Consider the following 24,660-nt stretch of genomic DNA (forward strand, 5'->3'; position numbering starts at 1 on the left):
CTGTACAAGTCCATGGATTTATTATGAATACCAGATAGGTACCATAAGTCTATGTCAATAGCAAACATGAAAATCTTGTCAATTGTAATTGTATTAGCAATTATTAAATTACTAATCTACTATGTAAGATAAAAGATATTTTTAATAAAGATTTTACTGGAGATCTAACATGGAATACCTTACAGTGTAAGTTATAAAAGCTTAATAATGACCCGCAGAGAGACTTTGCAATGAAATTGCCTGCTGTGTATTTATTTGAAAGTAGACAACAGACAGCTGTTCATTAACATAAAGTCAAAACAAAACTCGCTAATTGCACACTTAACATGAAGAAAATAATTTCATAAAAATAAGCAACCATTCTATATCAGTTGAATGTTGCAAAATAAAAACTTAGGAAATGTTTCTAAACAACAACAACAATAATAATAATAATAATAATAATAATAAATATCATAATAATAATAATAATAACAAAAATAATAATAATAATAATAATTATTATTATTATTATGATGATGATGATTATTTGTATTATTATGTACTGTAGCATAGTGCAATTTTGAAGCTAAAGTTGATAAGTGTTATATTTGTTCTGGCAATAAAGAGAGTAAGTAGTACAGGTATATTATTATGGTTTCATTTTTATATCTACTGTAGATCCAGAAACAGGAAGAAATCACTTTAATTCAATCAATTCAGAAATAAATAAATAATTCATATTCATACGTATCCAGAGTGTGAATGATACTATAAATCTTGTATCAACTTGTAAGTACAAGCAACTTTTTTCTAAGTACTGGTACCTATTTTCATAGATAAAAAGCACTGATGAGAAGCATACACAAATAAACTTACATATACAATGGGGGCAATCCAATTAGCCCCAATAAGGTAGAGATTTTTGCTGATGCTGGCACTTATCGGGGATTATGCTTTGCATGCCACGATAAGTGCCCCCTAGAGCTTTGATAAGTGCCACGAAAATACATAGGTCCACAGCTTTTAGCTGGAACTATATATTTTTGCACAAAAACAGCTGTTTTTCACTATACCTAATTGGATACATCTACATAAAAATGCAAAAATAAGCATTTTTCACACCTGTGGCACTATTACGGGTAATTTAATACCCCCCACTATGTCACAGGTAGTAGAAAATGCTTATTAATTTTACTTAATGCTAAGGTATAAACTGAGAGATTTGATGGATGAATTAGATTAGATAGAAGGATTGTGATATAGGGATAATTAAATTAGTAGCAGCATGATAGAAGTCTTGGAGGCATACAGTAGATCACACTGATCAACACTAATTTTAATGCCAATCATATTCAATCATATTAGAGCCTTTTGGGGTGCTTTGTGGTGGTGATTGCAAATATGACATCGGTGGTGTTAGATTGGCTCTATTTTAGTTACAGTACATGGGTGAGAAGCAAGTAAAACACAGTAACTGCTGAAATGCCAACTGTCAGCTGACAGTGGATGGTTACTTATATACGGAGGGGGAATATTCTATAATGATTATGGAGTTAACAAAGAATATTCACATGTCTCAATTTCTAGAATGCTCTGGTAGATTACAGATGAGATGAGCGAGTTTGGTTCCCTGAGGACCGAACTACTGAACTTCCCTACCCGAGCCCGGATCCGAGTCAGGCTCGGATTTTCCCACCTGACTCAGAAACCAGAACGAGGCAAAACGTCATCATCCCGCTGTCGGATTCTCGTTGGGTTTGGATTGGCATTGGATAGTGTAGAGAGAGGACGTGTCTCCGTCATCAGTGTCCTGCATCAGTTCAGTGTTAGTGTCTTGTACTGCATCAGTCCAGTCACAGTGGTTGTGTCCTCTGCTGCCATATGTCCAGTGCTGCTGTATAAGTCCAGTCCAGTGGTGCTGTGTTTTGATGCATCAGTCCAGTGGTGGTGTCTTGTGCTGCATTAGTCCAGTCACAGTAGTGGTGTCCTCTGCTGCCATATGTTCAGTGCTGCTTTATAAGTCCAGTCCATTGCAGTGGTGCTGTGTTGTCCTGCATCAGTATAGTGGTAGTGTCTTGTGCTGCATCAGTCTAGTCACAGTGGTGGTGTCCTCTGCTGCCATATGTCCAGTGCTGCTTTATAAGTCCAGTCCATTGCAGTGGTGCTGTTTTGTCCTGCATCAGTACAGTGGTAGTGTCTTGTGCTGCATCAGTCCAGTTACAGTGGTGGTTTCCTCTGCTGCCATATGTCCAGTGCTGCTGTATAAGTCCAGTCCATTGCAGTGGTGCTGTGTTGTCCTGCATCAGTCCAGTGGTGGTGTCCCTGTGCTGCTGTATATATCCAGTGGTACTGCCATATATGTTCATTGATACTGCCGTATATGTCCATTGATACTGCCGTATATGTCCAGTGGTACTGCCGTATAATTCCAGTGTTCCTGAGGTATAATTCCAGTGATCCTGCCGTATAATTCCCGTGGTACTGGCGTATAATTCCAATCCAGTGACACTGCTGTATATGTCCAGTGATACTGCCGTATATGTCCAGCAGTACTGCAGTATAATTTCAGTGATACTGCCGTATAATTCCAGTGGTACTCGCACATATGTCCAGTCCAGTTATACTGCCTTATATGTTCAGTGATACTGCCATATATGTCCATTGATACTGCCATTTATGTCCAGTGGTGCTACCATATAATTCCAGTGATACTGCCACATATATATATACCCTGTTGCAAAGCGGATTACTGAGGCCATAACAACTATGCTGGTAATAGACGTGCATCCAGTATCTGCCATTAGTGCAATGGGACTGCAGTGCCATCCCTAGATGGGCCAGGTGTTTGTGCCGCACATTTGTGTCGCTTAGTTTAGTCATACAGCTACCTCATTGCCCTCTTTTACTTCTTGGCATGATGTTCTGTTTGGATACTTTTTTTTAGTGCCGTCTGACACTGCAGTGCCACTCCTAGATGGGCCAATTGTTTGTGTCGCTTAGCTTAGTCATACAGCTACCTCATTGCACCTCTTTTACATTTTTGCATGATGTGCTGTTTGGGGCCTTTTTTATATCCTCCCTCCTGTTTGACACTGCAGTGCCACTCCTAGATGGGACAGGTGTTTGTGCCGCACACTAGTGTCACTTAGCTTTGTCATACAGCAACCTTGGTGTACCTCTTTTTCATCTTTGCATCATGTGCTGTTTGGGGCATGGTTTTTTAAGGGCCATCCTGTCTGACACTGCCATATAAGTCCAGGGGTACTGCTGTATTAGTCCAGGGGTACTGCCGTATAAGTCCACCAATTGCAGATTTTTTGAAAGATGACAGGGACGTGCAGGAGATGCTGTCAGTGGACTAAAAAATTGCGGGCCACTTTTGTCATTCAGCCACTGCATGCCACTACTAGATGGGCCAGGAGGTTGTGTTGCTTAGCTTAGTCATACAGCAACCTCGGTGCAATTTTTTTTTCTTCTTGGCATCATGTGCTGTTTGGGGCCTATTTTTTAACTATGCCATCCTGTCTGACACTGCAGTGCCACTCCTAGATGGGACAGGTGTTTGTGCCGCACACTTGTGTCACTTAGCTTAGTCATACAGCAACCTCGGTGCACCTCTTTTTCTTCTTTGCATCATGTGCTGTTTGGGGCCTATTTTTTAAATCTGCCATCCTGTCTGACACTGCAGTACCACTCCTAGATGGGCCAGGTGTTTGTACCACACACTTGTGTCGCTTAGCTTAGTCATACAGCCACCTCGGTGCAACCTTTTGTCTTGAAAACAATATTGTGAGGTGTGAGGTGTTCAGAATAGACTGGAAATGAGTGGAATTGAATGTTATTGAGGTTAATAATACCGTAGGATCAAAATGACCCCCAAATTCTGTGATTTTAGCCATTTTTATGTTTTTTTAATTATCCAGATCCAAAACCAAAACACAAAAGGGTGTTTTTGACAAAACCAATCCAAAACCAAAACATGAGCGGGGAATTAGAACCAAAACACAAAACACAAAAAGTTCCCGCCGCATATTTCTAATGTGCACACGTTATGGCTGTTACCTATTAATTGTGGGTGTTCATTATCTCAAGAACTTGAGCCAATTCAAAAAACTACTTACATTTTTAATTCAGCTACCCAAAAATAAAAAAAATGCTTATAAGTATCTTTGGCAACTAAACAAGATTTTTTTGTTGGGTTGTGTCATTGTATTAGTGCACAGGATCTGTTAGTGAATAAAACATTTGAAAATGTTAAAATCCAGACAGCAAGACCCATCAACAAGTTAAAATAATTTACTGCAATGAATTTCTCCAAGGCTGAATTTCACTGTAATAAGGGAAGTGCGGGCCTGGTGCCTCTATTATAATTATGTATTTATAAAATGTATTTCTAAAGCATATTATACAGCTCTTTGTAGCCGATATGTACTAAGTTAATTTATATATTTCCCACCCACGTTGGATCTTAAAATCTTAATTACCTACCACACACATGCAAACACTATGGTTCATTTTTGACAAAAGCCATTGCAAGTTTCAGAGTAAAGCTGGACTAAATGTTGTCATCCAGTAGATGGTCAAATCTAACCAACTGAGAAACATAGCACAATCCACCACAATGCCAAGACTACACAGTGTTAGAAACAATACTTTCTTGAAAAATAGGGTTCGCAATTGTCAGTAAGAGAGAGTGAGCCACAGTGAATGAAGTATTTTCTGTAATACTCGCCCTGCCTGACAAAGTGAATAGATGAAAGTATTATGAATTAGGTCAGATGGATACTTTGAGGGATGCATATGGAGTCAACTAATTAAAAAGAGAGGACTAAACTCTTATTCAATAGACCTGTTAATGACAAATTTGCAGTCAAGGCATAATAGTGGAGGCAGGGATGGTTGATCACACATAGATCTGGGGGCTGTTGTAATTTGAACAAGGATATGTGGTGACATTTATTAACCCAAATTTATTTGGTAAGGGCCTAAGATATAGTGCATTGATAATGATTTCTGAGATGAAATGGAAGCATTTGCAAGGGAAATAAATGAAGACGAAAGTTAATGATCTTGAAAAAGTAGCAATGTCCTAAATAGGAGAAAGGGAGATGCTGACATTTCTGAAAATCAGCCAGAACCTGAGGAATACATTTTCAGAATAAATCTGGGAATGGTGTGAGGATAAGAAAAGCAAGACTCCACACGTCCCACTTAAATGGAGATGAGGAGCTCAATCCCAATGTAGCCTTTGGGTTAAATGCAAAAGGCTCAGTTTTGGATGGATTTGCCAGGAAACAAAGATTGAGTGAAAAGTCTCCAGAGTACATAGAAGGTATGGAATGGCTATATGGGGTTCTCTAAAGTAAACCATGAGCCCCAACTGCAATCCCTTTCCAGTGAGCATCTTTATCAAAGTGTATAATAAAGGGATCTGTGATTAAGTTACAAAGCAGCAGGGATAGTGGGAATCCCTGCTGAGTACCTCTGTGCAAAGAAAAGGCAGGGGTCTTTAAACGATTAACAGTCAAAAATATAGTTGGCTGAATATATAGAAAAATGTGTATAAAATTAAGGCCCAATTGCTGAAGATGGAGGAAACTTAGATCATGAGACATGATCACTGGCCTTGCCCATGTCACAGCTTACCACTATGCTAGATGTGTTGCCTCTCAGCTGGACCTGGGCCATTGCTAACACCAAAATCCATATTTTGTGTATGATGTGTGGCCCTGTACAATTTCCATTTGACCAATTACGGTAAATAACTTCAGATCTTGGTTTAATGAGGAAATTGTGTGGTAGTATTATATTATATACTGTTATCCTAGCTTCATTGAAACCTGAAGGTGGAGGCATAACTATATAATATTGAGTTAAAAGGGCAGTGTAAATGGTGGCGGAGATGAGGGGTCACAATTTGGTAATATAAAACACCACAGTCATCAGGACCTGGTAACATACTCTACTGAAGGGACTTAATTAAGGAAAGGAGTTCTACATCTGTGAGAGGTGAAATTATGGAGGCCCTAGCCTCATCATTGAGAGTTGGCAAACCTGCATCTCAAAGAAATTGCATATCAAGTGCAGGAGCATCTGGAAGGGCTGCATACAATGACAGATAATAGCTTAAGAATTCTTGGGAAATAGCTTCAATATCAGTGATGTTTGGGGAATAATCTGACAATAGCTATACAGTTATATGGGAGGGTGTACAATAGGATGAAACCAAATTCACTAATAATTTGAAAGACTTATTACCCTTGCTGATATAATGGTTGCACTGGTTGTCTAAGACAACTGGGCTCATTCTACACAAACTGTGTCATACAAGTTCTAGACATCAGCATAAACCAGTCTGGCCATGGGAGAATCACAGGAAAAAAAACACCTCATAGGAAGCAGTCAATCCTTACTAAGTTCCTCAAGGTTGGATTCCGTGATCTTGTATCTTTTCGCCACATATTCATCACCTGATCCCACAAAACTGACTCAGAAGCTGACCAAAATAAGTTGATATCACCCATACTGTAGGTTAAAAATTATCAGATACATAGTTATGAAATGCCTCTTTTTAGGGGAGTCTTAAAGTCAACCAACTTGTCCAGATAAGCTGGAAATCTCTATTTATAGGATGTTGGGAGGCAATATGTTAAAGCCAAGGTGAACCAGGCAGGCACATGATTAGAAATAGCTATTGTCTCTATTCCCGATCTCTGCACTATTAGTAATAATGTGAAGAACAGCAATCAAAATTATATATGAGAGGAAGAGTGATGGGGATGGGAGTAGTATGTGAAACCCTAAAAGTGGATTGTTATCATTGCCAGGGATCGGGCAAGTTCAACTCAGCATTCATAAATGTAAATGGAGAATGTGCTGCTTGGCTCTCACCTGATCTTGTCAATTTGTCTAGGCCAGTCAGCTGGACCAAATTGAAATCTCTGCCCAAGAAGATATTACCTTTGACTAGTTCTGTAATTGAGCATAAGGTCCAGTTGGGAAATACGCAGTAGTAAGAGTATTGATATCCACAAGCCATGCAGCACACATGGTATTGGGGTTGGTACAACACCAATGCTTCTCCTGCAGTAGAGCTATAGAAGGTTTATAACTGGCTAAATGTTGAAGCACCTTACTATGCTTCAATGGGATGTTAATGTCCTCGACATTTCGTGCAAGGGGTGCTCATTTTAACCTATAATGACCCTAGGCCAGAACAGGAGTGCAGATATAGCAAATAACTAAACTTCATTCATCCAAGCAAGCAAGCATGCGGTAAAGCATAATAAAACAAATAAATCAAAATTGGATGAGTACCATGACATCCCTAATATACAATGTTATCAGAAAAAGAAAGCACTACCTTTCTATTTTTCAAGACATTTTTAAGAACCAATTTGGGACACCAAAAAGGCAGCCTAATAAACATCAAGCCTAACATGTAAGAAAAAGGGAAGAAGGGGGAAAGGGAAGAATAAACAGGACAAGTGTGGTTGGTGCGCCAAGACATATAAAGTAATTGAGAAAGAAAAAAAGAAAAGAGAGGGAGGGAAAAAATGGAATGAAATTAATTCCAATAAAAATTAAATAACATATACAAAACTATAAAGAGGAGGTGACAGCACATCTCAACAGAGGGTGGAGGTAGACAAATTGTAACTCAATCAATAATCAGCCTCGTCCATTTTCGGTGAAGACGCCAAGGGTATAGAGTCCAAGAAGTCATTAGCTGCAGCTGTGGTGTCAAAGAAATATGGCTTCCCTGCCTGCCTGAGAGATACGTACCTTTGCCAGGTACAGCAAGTTGAAATGGATGCCAAGCTGAAAGAATCAACATAGTTCCATACACACATGTTATTCAGGAGTACCCAGAAATATATTACAGCAGTGTTCCAAACTGAATATAAGTCTTCTACGGAATGCACCTCTGCAAATGTTCTTAAATATATATCTTAATTCCTTAATGGAGCTTTCATAGAATATGATGTCCACACAAAATTAATTGTAATCCAAATGTAAATAAAAACAAAAGTCATTTATTTGTAACTTGCATAATCTTTTTCAAGGTACATATTCTAAATGGAAGTATTTTTTTACCTTGAAAAGGATTATGCAAGTTACAAATAAATGACTTTTGTTTTTATCTACATTTGGATTACTATTCATTTTGTGTGGACACCCACACAAACACCCAGTGCTGATCAGTGGTCTAGACTCTACTCCCAGCATGGTGCACTTTATACTGTATATGAATTCAACATCCTAGTGCACCAGAAGATCTGCTGACAGCTTTATTACATAATTGTATCCATTCCTGGCAGAGGTGGATTTAGACCTCATGGGGCCCTAAGCAAGACTCTAATTTGGGTCCCCCTTTCCTCAAACAATGCCGCCCCCTTCAGTCAGTGTATGATACATACCTCCAAAAAAGGGACATGGCCTTGTGAAGAAGAGGCGTGACTACACAATAGCACCCCCAATTCAAATTACACCACACAGTAGTACCCACAGTTCACATTGTGCCACACAGAAGTGCTCACAATTCACATTATGCTACATAGAAGTGCCCACAATTCACATTATGCTACACAGTCGTGCCCACTATTAACATTATGCCACACAGTGATGCCCATATTTCACATTTTGCCACACAGAAGTGCCCACATTTCACATTATGCCTCACAGTTGTGCTCACAATTCATGTGCTAAATGTTGTTGTTGTTGTTGTTGTTGTTGTTGTTATTATTATTATTATTATTATGTTCTCATCATTTGATGAATTGGTGAATACATTTATATTGTCCCTTGTAAATAGGTACAGCATTTGGAACGTTTTATACTTCTGTGTTCTGTGGAATAAAGAATGTGCATAGAGCTTAATGACCTTCACAATCATTATTTTACCCATTATATTATATACTTGTTGCAGTCAGATTATATACTGATATCCTCTTAGTAAATGATAGTAATAACTAGAGATGAGCGCCTGAAATTTTTCGGGTTTTGTGTTTTGGTTTTGGGTTCGGTTCCGCGGCCGTGTTTTGGGTTCGAACGCGTTTTGGCAAAACCTCACCGAATTTTTTTAGTCGGATTCGGGTGTGTTTTGGATTCGGGTGTTTTTTTCAAAAAACACTAAAAAACAGCTTAAATCATAGAATTTGGGGGTCATTTTGATCCCAAAGTATTATTAACCTCAAAAACCATAATTTACATTCATTTTCAGTCTATTCTGAATACCTCACACCTCACAATATTATTTTTAGTCCTAAAATTTGCACCGAGGTCGCTGTGTGAGTAAGATAAGCGACCCTAGTGGCCGACACAAACACCGGGCCCATCTAGGAGTGGCACTGCAGTGTCACGCAGGATGTCCCTTCCAAAAAACCCTCCCCAAACAGCACATGACGCAAAGAAAAAAAGAGGCGCAATGAGGTAGCTGTGTGAGTAAGATTAGCGACCCTAGTGGCCGACACAAACACCGGGCCCATCTAGGAGTGGCACTGCAGTGTCACGCAGGATGGCCCTTCCAAAAAACCCTCCCCAAACAGCACATGACGCAAAGAAAAAAAGAGGCGCAATGAGGTAGCTGTGTGAGTAAGATTAGCGACCCTAGTGGCCAACACAAACACCGGGCCCATCTAGGAGTGGCACTGCAGTGTCACGCAGGATGTCCCTTCCAAAAAACCCTCCCCAAACAGCACATGACGCAAAGAAAAAAAGAGGCGCAATGAGGTAGCTGTGTGAGTAAGATTAGCGACCCTAGTGGCCGACACAAACACCGGGCCCATCTAGGAGTGGCACTGCAGTGTCACGCAGGATGTCCCTTCCAAAAAACCCTCCCCAATCAGCACATGATGCAAAGAAAAAGAAAAGAAAAAAGAGGTGCAAGATGGAATTGTCCTTGGGCCCTCCCACCCACCCTTATGTTGTATAAACAAAACAGGACATGCACACTTTAACCAACCCATCATTTCAGTGACAGGGTCTGCCACACGACTGTGACTGATATGACGGGTTGGTTTGGACCCCCCTCAAAAAAGAAGCAATTAATCTCTCCTTGCACAAACTGGCTCTACAGAGGCAAGATGTCCACCTCATCTTCACCCTCCGATATATCACCGTGTACATCCCCCTCCTCACAGATTATCAATTCGTCCCCACTGGAATCCACCATCTCAGCTCCCTGTGTACTTTGTGGAGGCAATTGCTGCTGGTCAATGTCTCCGCGGAGGAATTGATTATAATTCATTTTAATGAACATCATCTTCTCCACATTTTCTGGATGTAACCTCGTACGCCGATTGCTGACAAGGTGAGCGGCGGCACTAAACACTCTTTCGGAGTACACACTTGTGGGAGGGCAACTTAGGTAGAATAAAGCCAGTTTGTGCAAGGGCCTCCAAATTGCCTCTTTTTCCTGCCAGTATAAGTACGGACTGTGTGACGTGCCTACTTGGATGCGGTCACTCATATAATCCTCCACCATTCTATCAATGTTGAGAGAATCATATGCAGTGACAGTAGACGACATGTCCGTAATCGTTGTCAGGTCCTTCAGTCCGGACCAGATGTCAGCATCAGCAGTCGCTCCAGACTGCCCTGCATCACCGCCAGCGGGTGGGCTCGGAATTCTGAGCCTTTTCCTCGCACCCCCAGTTGCGGGAGAATGTGAAGGAGGAGATGTTGACAGGTCGCGTTCCGCTTGACTTGACAATTTTGTCACCAGCAGGTCTTTCAACCCCAGCAGACCTGTGTCTGCCGGAAAGAGAGATCCAAGGTAGGCTTTAAATCTAGGATCGAGCACGGTGGCCAAAATGTAGTGCTCTGATTTCAACAGATTGACCACCCGTGAATCCTTGTTAAGCGAATTAAGGGCTGCATCCACAAGTCCCACATGCCTAGCGGAATCGCTCCCTTTTAGCTCCTTCTTCAATGCCTCCAGCTTCTTCTGCAAAAGCCTGATGAGGGGAATGACCTGACTCAGGCTGGCAGTGTCTGAACTGACTTCTCGTGTGGCAAGTTCAAAGGGCATCAGAACCTTGCACAACGTTGAAATCATTCTCCACTGCACTTGAGACAGGTGCATTCCACCTCCTATATCGTGCTCAATTGTATAGGCTTGAATGGCCTTTTGCTGCTCCTCCAACCTCTGAAGCATATAGAGGGTTGAATTCCACCTCGTTACCACTTCTTGCTTCAGATGATGGCAGGGCAGGTTCAGTAGTTTTTGGTGGTGCTCCAGTCTTCTGTACGTGGTGCCTGTACGCCGAAAGTGTCCCGCAATTTTTCTGGCCACCGACAGCATCTCTTGCACGCCCCTGTCGTTTTTTAAAAAATTCTGCACCACCAAATTCAAGGTATGTGCAAAACATGGGACGTGCTGGAATTTGCCCATATTTAATGCACACACAATATTGCTGGCGTTGTCCGATGCCACAAATCCACAGGAGAGTCCAATTGGGGTAAGCCATTCCGCGATGATCTTCCTCAGTTGCCGTAAGAGGTTTTCAGCTGTGTGCGTATTCTGGAAAGCGGTGATACAAAGCGTAGCCTGCCTAGGAAAGAGTTGGCGTTTGCGAGATGCTGCTACTGGTGCCGCCGCTGCTGTTCTTGCGGCGGGAGTCCATACATCTACCCAGTGGGCTGTCACAGTCATATAGTCCTGACCCTGCCCTGCTCCACTTGTCCACATGTCCGTGGTTAAGTGGACATTGGGTACAACTGCATTTTTTAGGACACTGGTGAGTCTTTTTCTGACGTCCGTGTACATTCTCGGTATCGCCTGCCTAGAGAAGTGGAACCTAGATGGTATTTGGTAACGGGGGCACACTGCCTCAATAAATTGTCTAGTTCCCTGTGAACTAACGGCGGATACCGGACGCACGTCTAACACCAACATAGTTGTCAAGGACTCAGTTATCCGCTTTGCAGTAGGATGACTGCTGTGATATTTCATCTTCCTCGCAAAGGACTGTTGAACAGTCAATTGCTTACTGGAAGTAGTACAAGTGGGCTTACGACTTCCCCTCTGGGATGACCATCGACTCCCAGCGGCAACAACAGCAGCGCCAGCAGCAGTAGGCGTTACACGCAAGGATGCATCGGAGGAATCCCAGGCAGGAGAGGACTCGTCAGAATTGCCAGTGACATGGCCTGCAGGACTATTGGCATTCCTGGGGAAGGAGGAAATTGACACTGAGGGAGTTGGTGGGGTGGTTTGCGTGAGCTTGGTTACAAGAGGAAGGGATTTACTGGTCAGTGGACTGCTTCCGCTGTCACCCAAAGTTTTTGAACTTGTCACTGACTTATTATGAATGCGCTGCAGGTGACGTATAAGGGAGGATGTTCCGAGGTGGTTAACGTCCTTACCCCTACTTATTACAGCTTGACAAAGGGAACACACGGCTTGACACCTGTTGTCCGCATTTCTGTTGAAATACCTCCACACCGAAGAGCTGATTTTTTTGGTATTTTCACCTGGCATGTCAACGGCCATATTCCTCCCACGGACAACAGGTGTCTCCCCGGGTGCCTGACTTAAACAAACCACCTCACCATCAGAATCCTCCTGGTCAATTTCCTCCCCAGCGCCAGCAACACCCATATCCTCCTCATCCTGGTGTACTTCAACACTGACATCTTCAATCTGACTATCAGGAACTGGACTGCGGGTGCTCCTTCCAGCACTTGCAGGGGGCGTGCAAATGGTGGAAGGCGCATGCTCTTCACGTCCAGTGTTGGGAAGGTCAGGCATCGCAACCGACACAATTGGACTCTCCTTGTGGATTTGGGATTTCGAAGAATGCACAGTTCTTTGCTGTGCTGCTTTTGCCAGCTTGAGTCTTTTCATTTTTCTAGCGAGAGGCTGAGTGCTTCCATCCTCATGTGAAGCTGAACCACTAGCCATGAACATAGGCCAGGGCCTCAGCCGTTCCTTGCCACTCCGTGTGGTAAATGGCATATTGGCAAGTTTACGCTTCTCCTCCGACAATTTTATTTTAGGTTTTGGAGTCCTTTTTTTACTGATATTTGGTGTTTTGGATTTGACATGCTCTGTACTATGACATTGGGCATCGGCCTTGGCAGACGACGTTGCTGGCATTTCATCGTCTCGGCCATGACTAGTGGCAGCAGCTTCAGCACGAGGTGGAAGTGGATCTTGATCTTTCCCTAATTTTGGAACCTCAACATTTTTGTTCTCCATATTTTAATAGGCACAACTAAAAGGCACCTCAGGTAAACAATGGAGATGGATGGATTGGATACTAGTATACAATTATGGACGGGCTGCCGAGTGCCGACACAGAGGTAGCCACAGCCGTGAACTACCGCACTGTACTGTGTCTGCTGCTAATATATAGACTGGTTGATAAAGAGATAGTATACTCGTAACTAGTATGTATGTATAAAGAAAGAAAAAAAAACCACGGTTAGGTGGTATATACAATTATGGACGGGCTGCCGAGTGCCGACACAGAGGTAGCCACAGCCGTGAACTACCGCACTGTACTGTGTCTGCTGCTAATATATAGACTGGTTGATAAAGAGATAGTATACTCGTAACTAGTATGTATGTATAAAGAAAGAAAAAAAAACCACGGTTAGGTGGTATATACAATTATGGACGGGCTGCCGAGTGCCGACACAGAGGTAGCCACAGCCGTGAACTACCGCACTGTACTGTGTCTGCTGCTAATATATAGACTGGTTGATAAAGAGATAGTATACTCGTAACTAGTATGTATGTATAAAGAAAGAAAAAAAAACCACGGTTAGGTGGTATATACAATTATGGACGGGCTGCCGAGTGCCGACACAGAGGTAGCCACAGCCGTGAACTACCGCACTGTACTGTGTCTGCTGCTAATATATAGACTGGTTGATAAAGAGATAGTATACTCGTAACTAGTATGTATGTATAAAGAAAGAAAAAAAAAACCACGGTTAGGTGGTATATACAATTATGGACGGGCTGCCGAGTGCCGACACAGAGGTAGCCACAGCCGTGAACTACCGCACTGTACTGTGTCTGCTGCTAATATATAGACTGGTTGATAAAGAGATAGTATACTCGTAACTAGTATGTATGTATAAAGAAAGAAAAAAAAACCACGGTTAGGTGGTATATACAATTATGGATGGGCTGCCGAGTGCCGACACAGAGGTAGCCACAGCCGTGAACTACCGCACTGTACTGTGTCTGCTGCTAATATAGACTGGTTGATAAAGAGATAGTATACTCGTAACTAGTATGTATGTATAAAGAAAGAAAAAAAAACCACGGTTAGGTGGTATATACAATTATGGACGGGCTGCCGAGTGCCGACACAGAGGTAGCCACAGCCGTGAACTACCGCACTGTACTGTGTCTGCTGCTAATATATAGACTGGTTGATAAAGAGATAGTATACTCGTAACTAGTATGTATGTATAAAGAAAGAAAAAAAAACCACGGTTAGGTGGTATATACAATTATGGACGGGCTGCCGAGTGCCGACACAGAGGTAGCCACAGCCGTGAACTACCGCACTGTACTGTGTCTGCTGCTAATATAGACTGGTTGATAAAGAGATAGTATACTCGTAACTAGTATGTATGTATAAAGAAAGAAAAAAAAACCACGGTTAGGTGGTATATACAATTATGGACGGGCTGCCGAGTGCCGACACAGAGGTAGCCACAGCCGTGAACTACCGCACTGTACTGTGTCTGCTGCTAATATAGACTGGTTGATAAAGAGATAGTATACTACTAATATTATATATACTGGTGGTCAGGTCACTGGTCACTAGTCACACTGGCAGTGGCACTCCTGCAGCAAAAGTGTGCACTGTTTAATTTTAATATAATATTATGTACTCCTGGCTCCTGCTATAACCTATAACTGGCACTGCAGTAGTGCTCCCCAGTCTCCCCCACAATTATAAGCTGTGTGAGCTGAGCAGTCAGACAGATATATAATATATATAGATGATGCAGCACACTGGCCTGAGCCTGAGCAGTGCACACAGATATGGTATGTGACTGACTGAGTCACTGTGTGTATCGCTTTTTTCAGGCAGAGAACGGATATATTAAATAAACTGCACTGTGTGTCTGGTGGTCACTCACTATATAATATATTATGTACTCCTGGCTCCTGCTATAACCTATAACTGGCACTGCAGTAGTGCTCCCCAGTCTCCCCCACAATTATAAGCTGTGTGAGCTGAGCAGTCAGACAGATATATATAATATTATATATAGATAATAGATGATGCAGCACACTGGCCTGAGCCTGAGCAGTGCACACAGATATGGTATGTGACTGAGTCACTGTGTGCTGTGTATCGCTTTTTTCAGGCAGAGAACGGATTATAAAGTAAACTGCACTGTCCTCACTAGTAAACTCTCTCCACTCAGTCTCTACACTTCTACAGTAACAGTACTCCTCCTAGTCAGCTCCAGTAAATCTCTCTCAGTCTCTTATAATCTAAATGGAGAGGACGCCAGCCACGTCCTCTCCCTATCAATCTCAATGCACGTGTGAAAATGGCGGCGACGCGCGGCTCCTTATATAGAATCCGAGTCTCGCGATAGAATCCGAGCCTCGCGAGAATCCGACAGCCTCATGATGACGTTCGGGCGCGCTCGGGTTAACCGAGCAAGGCGGGAAGATCCGAGTCGCTCGGACCCGTGAAAAAAAACATGAAGTTCTGGCGGGTTCGGATTCAGAGAAACCGAACCCGCTCATCTCTAGTAATAACTGCATCTCACAACTGATTGCTGCTGATAAATGTGTTGTACAGTATAAGCAATCAGCACAATATAGAGATTAGTGATAGTTATCAAGCAGGACTAAGACACAGTCATGAAATTCGACCTTTTGCTATCCTGTGATATTCACAATCATGCTGCTGAAACTGAACACAATGATAAAAAAAGTAAAATATTTTTCATAAAGTGTACTGCAATATTCTAGGAGACCAGAATGTGTAATGGTTGGCATTACTGCCTCACAGCACTGAGGTCATGGGTTTGATTCCCACCATGGCTCTAATTGTATGGAGTTTGTATACTATCCTCATGCTTGCATGTGTTTCCTCCTGGTGCTCCAATTTCCTCCCACAATTAAATAATATACTGGTAGCAAGAGCGTAGCTACTATAGGTGCAGGGAGTGCACCTGCTATGGGGCCTACCGGGTTTTGCTTTGTAAATCAATGCCGCTTTAAAAATACTGCCACCTTCACACCACATCCAGCACCTCCGACAAACTCAGACCCTATTACATATACCCCAATATGTGTGTGGACGTCTTAGCTGAACACTGAGCAAACTTCCAATTATAAATGAATAAACAAACAAACATTCTATATGTTATCTGGTACTTTACCGGAACCCATAAAAAAAGTCTTTAAAGCATTATTTAATTTTAAATAAGTACTACAATAACAAATGATAAAACCTTAGTAATCTAGAAATCCGTATAAGAAATTAATTTAGATAACTCACAATCTGAATTGGGATCTGAAGTGATAGGCTTTGATATTTACTGCTCAGAATAGAAATGAGTAGGAGTGATGAAAGTAAATGTCTAAGCATCCAGTATCCATCATTATGGTGCAATATAAACTGTTTGTTTTGCACTGACAGAGAATTTCAAGTGAAAAATGCTAAATAATAGAGCCCCAAGACTGCAATTCCATTTTTACTTACAAAGTAATTCATTTGCATGAAACTCCAAAATGCATCTTCATGTTAAATAGGATGCCTGAGCTATTTACCCTAATGCAAAGTAATCCATTCTCTATGAAGAATATATTTTCCAATTACAGTGAGAAAAAAATAAAGATTTCAAGAATGTGCAGAAAGATGAGAAAATATTTTAAGCAAAAAAAATGCAATTTGCATCCATCATGCATTTTTAAATGATTGCATCTAAAATGATTCAGTTCATATTGTCACTAAAGTGGTTATTCATTCATTTAGATAAAGTATAGTGCATGTTGAAAATAGGGTGTGAACTTACCTGTGTAGAAGATTTATGCTTGCAGTAGATCACTTAGTACATTATCTAGACATGTTGAATTTAAAAATGTATGAGCTGTTGTTTACATGGCAAGAAGACTTCTTAGCAAACTCTCAGCTCCTACTTTTCTGTGTTTTGTTCTCATTTCAGGAATTATTCCCGAAAATTGTAATTTCTCATGTTGGCAATAAGAAATTAAGGAGGTGATTCAGACCTGATCGCTGGGCTGCTAAAATTGTTATCTTGTGATCAGATAGTGGCCGCCCAAGGGGAGTGTATATTCGCTTTGTAAGTGTGCGATCACATGTGTACGCCAAGCTGCTAAAAATCTCTCAGAGGACAGCTACAAATCCGTTCGCACCTCGCTCCCCATTGAATGATTTTTCTACTGTGTGCAGTCTGTGCGCAGCCCAGGACTTACTCCTACAGTGTGATGAGAACAGGCTGATCGGGTTCGGAGCTGACGTCACACACCCTACCTGAAAACACTTGGCACGTCTGTGTTTACCCTGACACTCCCAGAAAATGGTCAGTTACCACCGACAAATGGCTTCTTCCTGTCAATTAGCATGCGAATGGCTGTGCGATCGTAATTTTCGCACCAGCCTGTCACTGACCGGCAATGCTTGTTGTTGTTTGCCGATGTGCATGCGCATTGCTGTGCATATGCATGCGCAATCTATTTCTGATCGCCCATTGTGGGAAAACACACAGCAGCAATCAGGTCTGAATCACCACCTAAGCTTCATGGGATTTTTCCAAAAACCACATGCAAGTACAGAAGCTCCAATAATTACCCACCTCTGCAAGGTCTATAATGAAAAATGATCACTAATGCGATCACTTTACTTCCAGGTTCAGACCCTGGCATAGCTACAGTGCATATGCAGACATCCAACCACTCAGGAGCTAGTGGGCAACCAACTTTGGAAAAGTTTGCAACTTGTAGCTCATAGACTACAATAGTTACATCCAACTAAAAATGGCTATAGGGGCAAAGCTTGGTAAATTTCACAATTTAGCATTCCCCTAGAAACATATAAGGACTGTTTTTGCGAATGAAAATGGAGGGGCAAGTATCGGAGATCCCCTCTTCATAAATTAAAGTGATACTTGATTTCTGTGGGTATCCACCAAAAACAGCACACACACAAACCTTTATATTTTAAAGTTTATCAGCAATATCACAAGACATATGCAGTGCAGTGGTTGTTTCAAAATGTATCTACATAATCATTATTTTAAGCTCCCAACTTGACAATTACATATCTCATTAGTCCCACCTGGTTCTGGCTTCTTCAAGCTTGGTTCTGGGTAGGGGCTTTGTTAATGTCATCTATCACTTTGTCAGGCTCATAATATGCAAATAAAATAATATTAGTTTTCACCAGATCACATAGGTACAATGTGTCCCGTTACAACTTTGTTCATTGTGCAGCATTCAGGTGTCCCAGTCGCAGCATGTAATGGCATGGTGTCCCAGTCGCAGCTTTTCACGGCAAGCTCTATTATGCAAGAGAATCCACGTCATACAATTCATAGTTTAACTGCTGGGTGGCAAATGCTCCAAGGATGAAAGCTACAATACTGTAGCAGTGGATGGTGATCCCTGATAGGCTGGCAGCAGCACCACTGCACCAAGCTGATACTGTAATGTACAATGTCAGTCTAGCTTGGTGGCATATCATAGAAATTAAAGTTTGGTGGAAGGTGCCTATCTATGCAGAGAGTTTAGCAGAGAACCTCGAACACCACTGAGCATAAATTGATCTTTCTTTGTGAAAAGATGAGCGTGTCTTTTAGACACCAAAGTTATGTGTTCCAGTTTGCATTATTGCTATTGTAACATACAGTACAAGGTCAATAGCGGTTAAGTGTCTAATGCAGCTCGGTGGCATAACATAGAAATGAAAGGGGACGGGAGGTGCCTAGATGTGCAGAGAGTTCAGCAGAGTACAGTACCTGAACATTACTGAACATAAATTTATCTCAATTTATCAAAAGCTGAGCATGCACCTTTAAACCACCAAAGTTGTGTGCCAATTTGCAAAAATAAAATTACAAAAATACATTATACTGCATTGAACTGAATATAACATAATAATGTTATATTTCAATAATATTAAAACTGCTAAATACCAGTGCTTTCTATTGTATTGTTGTTGCTCTTGTATATACTGTATATAAGGGATGAGCAAACCCATTTGGAAAGCTGCAGGTAATTAGCTGCTAATTGGCGCCAGGTCAATTCTTCTTGTTTTTTATTGCTATGGCAGGAGTTTACTGTATAACACCCTCACAGTAGACCACAACCCAGGAACAAACCCCACCAGTCAAAAGAACCAAAAGAACAGGCCAATTAACCTATAGCCAAGAGGAATCCCTGGTGTCAGAGTATCAACAGCATAGGACACAACTTATGAAGGGATGTAGTTTATGACCGGCTTTTGTTTTTATAGGCAAGTGGGGTGCACAAATGCTATATATATATATATATATATATATATATGGTTTATTGAAATACAAAATACTGAAATATTTAAGGGAAGGGATGGTGATTGTTAGAGGAAAAGTATACATATTCCTCTATTTTGAATGAAGACCTACTGTGACCTTTTAAATATTTAATTTTATTACCACCTCAAATCCCCTTATGTCCTTATGTGTGCCCCTTATGTGTCATAAGACCCCTCCATGTGCCATCAGACCCCTCTATGTGCCCCTTATGTACCATCAGTCCCCTCCATGTGCCCCTTATGTGCCACCAGACCCCTTCCCTGTGTCGCGTATGTGCCATCAGACACCTTCATGTGCTCCTTATGTGCCATCATATCCAATCAAGTGCTACTAATGTGCCATCAGATCCTTTCACATGCGCCATATGTGCAATCAGATCCTTCCATGTGCCCCATAAGTGCCATGAGATCCTTCCACCTGTCCCATAAGTAGCTTCAGATACTTCCACATGCCCCTTATCTGCACAAACAAGTTAGGTGGTAATTCAGATCTGGAGTTGATTTAATATTAAATAAGAGGAGATCCAAATTTGAACAGGAGGGGGTATATGGGGTTTACTTTTTAATATTTGTGGGAAGGGGGATCTAGATTTGATTTTAAGTGACTGGGGGTGGTCATATTGGGGTTTGAATTTATTACACCTGTGAAAACCTTTCAAAATTTTCATTACAGTGCGCTGCTAGAAAAACCGGGGGCTACTTGCTTGTGTATGCCCCCCAGAATGAAAGTTGCCAGTCAGGCCCTTGCTCCCTCCCACATTTTTGTCTCCACCCCAGCCTCAAATCTGTGTCTCTGCTCCCTCCATATCTGGTTCTCTGCCCCTTTACCATAACTGTCTCTGCTCACTCACATACTGTGTCCCTGCCCCCTCCCCACATCTGCATCTCTCCCCCCTTCCCCACGATTTCTGATGGCAGCCCTGCCTATATAACTCTGCAGCATCAACACCTGCACAGACAGAATTGAATTCTACAATGATCTTCTCACATAAAAACCTGAAGAATATACTGTATTTCTAACAGTTTAAGATATGATAATTATTTAATCTATGTTTATACATAGTATAGAAATGTACAAATTCTCTTATTTTTCTGAAATCTGAAATGCAGCATCTTAATACAAGAAGTCCTGTATTTATTGTTTAATAAGAGGAGAATATACATATATATCTATACATGATGGCATATGTGGTTTAATTATAACCTTGCATGCATTTCTACTGTAAGTAAATCTACATCATTTATTTATCATAGAACATAATTTAATAATGAAGCAATAAAAACTGGTATCTCTTATTTCTGCACCTATTTCTCAATTTTATCTGTTTGTTAACATTGAAGTATATTTTCTTTGGTATTATTTTATTTACCTCTGCACATTAAGGGGGTCATTCCGAGTTGATCGCTAGCTGAATTTGTTCACTGCGCAGTGATCAGGCTAAAAATCGGCAGTTCTGCGCATGCGTATGCGGCGCAATGCGCACACGCGACGTATGGGCACAACGAACTATGCAGTTTTGCACAGGGTCTAGCGATGCATTTCAGTCGCACTGGTGGCCGCTGAGTGATTGACATGAAGTGGGCATTTCTGGGTGGCAACTGACCGTTTTCAGGGAGTGTGTGGAAAAACGCAGGAGTGCCAGGAAAAACGCAGGTGTGGCTGGCCGAACGCTGGGCGGGTTTGTGACGTAAAATCCGGAACTGAATAGTCTGAAGTGATCGCAAGCGCTGAGTAGGTTTTGAGCTACTCTGAAACTACACAAAAAATGTTTGCAAACGCTCTGTGATACAACCGTTCATACTTCTGCTAAGCTAAAATACACTCCCAGTGGGCAGCGGCATAGCGTTTGCACGGCTGCTAAAACTAGCTAGTGAGCGATCAACTCGGAATGACCCCCAAAGTGACTCTGGAAAAGTCTGAGATGCCCATTGACAGCATTCATAGACACTGAAATACTACTTGGTGTATCTGTAGATGCAAAATAGTCACACCAAATCCTTTTTTTATGCACTATGAGACTGATTCAGGTTGGACTGCAAATTCTGCTAAGTAGCAAAATTTGCAATCCTTGTGAACGCATGCTGGGGGACGCCCATCGCAGGGCAAGGCGGCCCTGCATGCTGACCGCCACTCCTCCCTCAATCAAGCACAAATTGTGATCGCATCGTTATTTCTGGTTGATCGTAGAAATTAAAGTTGCCTCCTGCCAGTAAAGCTTGGATGTGCCCGCAGTAAACCTGACGCCATCTTTCTAATTGCAGTGGCTGCATGTGACATCACGCCAGCCCCCGCTTTATTGCACCCGTCACGCCCCTAGATCACACTACCATGCCTCCCTTTTAATCCCACACCCCTGCAACGCTTCATCTCTGCCTAGTAAACGGAGTGTTGCCACCCCCATCCCCGCCCTGCGAACACTTCTGCCTGATTGACAGGCAGAGGCATTCGCATTATCCCCTTGTGATAGTTCAATAGCTGCTAAAAGAGCAACCAGGTTTGTATCCATATGTGTAGACAGATTCAATGCTATCAAAAATGAAGCCAGCAGCATTGGACAAATAAATGTGAAACACACCCACAGTGAGAGTGAAAAAGATCCAGACGATGATATAGTGAAAAAATACACAAGGGTGCCCACAGAATAACACACATATCATTGTCCGGTTGCTAGTTGCTAGTCTATCTATTTAAGCTACTCACACCATGTGGATCTATGTGTCCCAGGTGTTAGTTAGTTGTTTAGTGTCAGTGTTCGAGTATTCAATTAGTAAATCTATGAGAGATTTTATAATTCTGATTGATTATAATTATTCAGAATAATTCTGATATGTTACCAGCAGAGTTTATGTAAGTATGTATGTACTGTTTTAAATTTGTATATTTATTGTTACATTTGATTAATTACTGTTCTACATTGCAAAATTGGGTTCCCTCCGTGACACCGCGGGCCGGCGACCTGTGATGACATCACTTAAACTGAAAGGGTTTGGCGGACCTTTGGCGCCATGGATGGACGTGTATATAGCAAGCTTTTTACTTGCATGCATTGTCCCTCTGGCGCAGTTGGGATAAAAATTAGTAAGGTACCTAGTCAGATTGTGGTGGTAGGGGACTCCATTATTAGGAAGACAGATAGGGAAATCTGCTACCAGGACGATGATCGCCGTACGGTCTGTTGTCTCCTGGGTGCTCGGGTGTGGCACATCATGGACCGGGTAGATAGATTGTTGGGAGGGGCTGGGAATGATCCAGCGGTCTTGGTGCACATTGGCACCAACGACAAAGTTAGTGGAAGGTGGGATGTCCTTAAGAAAGACTATAGGGAATTAGGCAAAAAACTTAAGGCAAGGACATCTAAGGTAATATTCTCTGAATTACTACCCGTGCTACACGCTAGCCTAGGGAGACAGAGGGAGATTAGGGAGGTAAATGTGTGGCTTAGGGATTGATGCAGGAAAGAAGGGTTTGTGTTCCTAGAACACTGGGCAGACTTCTCAGTCAGGCGCCATCTTTTTTGTCGTGATGGATTGCACCTGAATAAGGAGAGGGCAGCGGTGCTGGGGGGAAGGATGGTTAGAAGGTTGGAGGAGATTTTAAACTAGGTGCCTGGAGGGAGGGTTTAGCAAGAAATTACTGGTCATTCAGTAAGAATAGCAGGGGTGGCATTAGTGAACAAAATGGGGGAGGAGTAGGGCGGAGGAATAGAGCAGACAGCAAGGGTAGTAACATGGGAACTAAAAAGGGTTTTAGAACAACAGTAACCAATGACGATTACGGGTCATCTTTGCTGCATAAGAATTATGATGTCCCTACCATAAGGGGAAATACATATCTCAATTGTATGTATGTAAATGCTGGAAGCCTTACAGGTAAAAAGGGGGAACTAGAAATCCTCGCAGCAAGCAAGGATTATGATATTATAGGCATGACTGAAACATGGTGGGACGAACCTCATGATTGGACAGTCAATCTAGAGGGTTACATGCTGTACAGGAGAGACAGACTAAATAAATGGGGTGGAGGGGTATGTCTTTACGTAAAGCCATTTCTAAAACCTGTTATACGGGATGATATTCAGGAAGGGACTGTAAATACTATTCAGACGTTATGGGTATTAATTGCATGCGGGGGTAAAGGAATAAAGAAGTTATTATTGGGATTATGCTACAGGCCGCCAGGTATTAATGTGTCTGATGAGAAATTGTTACTGAATCGAATTGAAAGAGCAGCAGGAGTAGGAGACATAGTAGTGATGGGAGACTTTAACTATCCCGAGATAAACTGGAAAATCAATTCATGTCATACTGCTAGGGGCAATATGTTTTTAAACAAGCAAAATGATAAATACTTTGTTCAATTAATTGAGGAACCAACTATGTACAATGCAATCTTAGACCTGGTATTAACTAACAATGGGGAATTGGTATCAAATATTGAAGTAGGAAAGCCCATAGGTAACAGCGACCACAATATGGTCACATTCAATATCAGTTTTCATAAGCAGTCCTATTCTGGCTCAACTAGGACTCTAAACTTTAGCAAGGCCAACTTTGACATGATGAAGGAAGCGTTAAGGGACATTGAATAGGAAATTCTGTTTCAAGGAAAAAATACTACAGAGAAATGGGATGTATTAAAATCACTGCTAATTAATAATACTCGTAAATTTATTCCTACCAGCAGCTAAAAAAAGGAATAAAAATCCCAAACCAATGTGGTTTAACAAAAATATAAAGGAATTAATGGACAAAAAAAGATGAGCATTTAAAAAATACAAATATGAGGGGGATGTGGAGTCATTTCAGCACTATAAAGACTGTAACAAAATATGCAAATAAGGATTAAGAGTGGCTAAAGTAGAAACTGAAAAACTAGTAGCAAAGGAAAGCAAAGCGAATCCCAATTTTTTTTTAAGTACATCAACAGCAAGAGACTAAAGAAGAAGAGTATAGGCCCTTTAAAGGACAAGTGGGGAGTCTTAATCAAAAATTATAATGATATAGCAAACAAACTAAAAAAGTTTTTTTCATCGGTATTTACCAGAGAGTACCAAATGCTGGGTCTAACACAAAATCTCAACAAAGATAATGTCCCACTGCTAAATGCTTATTTATGTGAGGAGGTAGTCTGTGACTGATTAAAAAAGTTAAA

This window comes from Pseudophryne corroboree, chromosome 1 (assembly GCF_028390025.1).
Source record: "Pseudophryne corroboree isolate aPseCor3 chromosome 1, aPseCor3.hap2, whole genome shotgun sequence".
Classification (NCBI taxonomy): Eukaryota; Metazoa; Chordata; class Amphibia; order Anura; family Myobatrachidae; genus Pseudophryne; species Pseudophryne corroboree.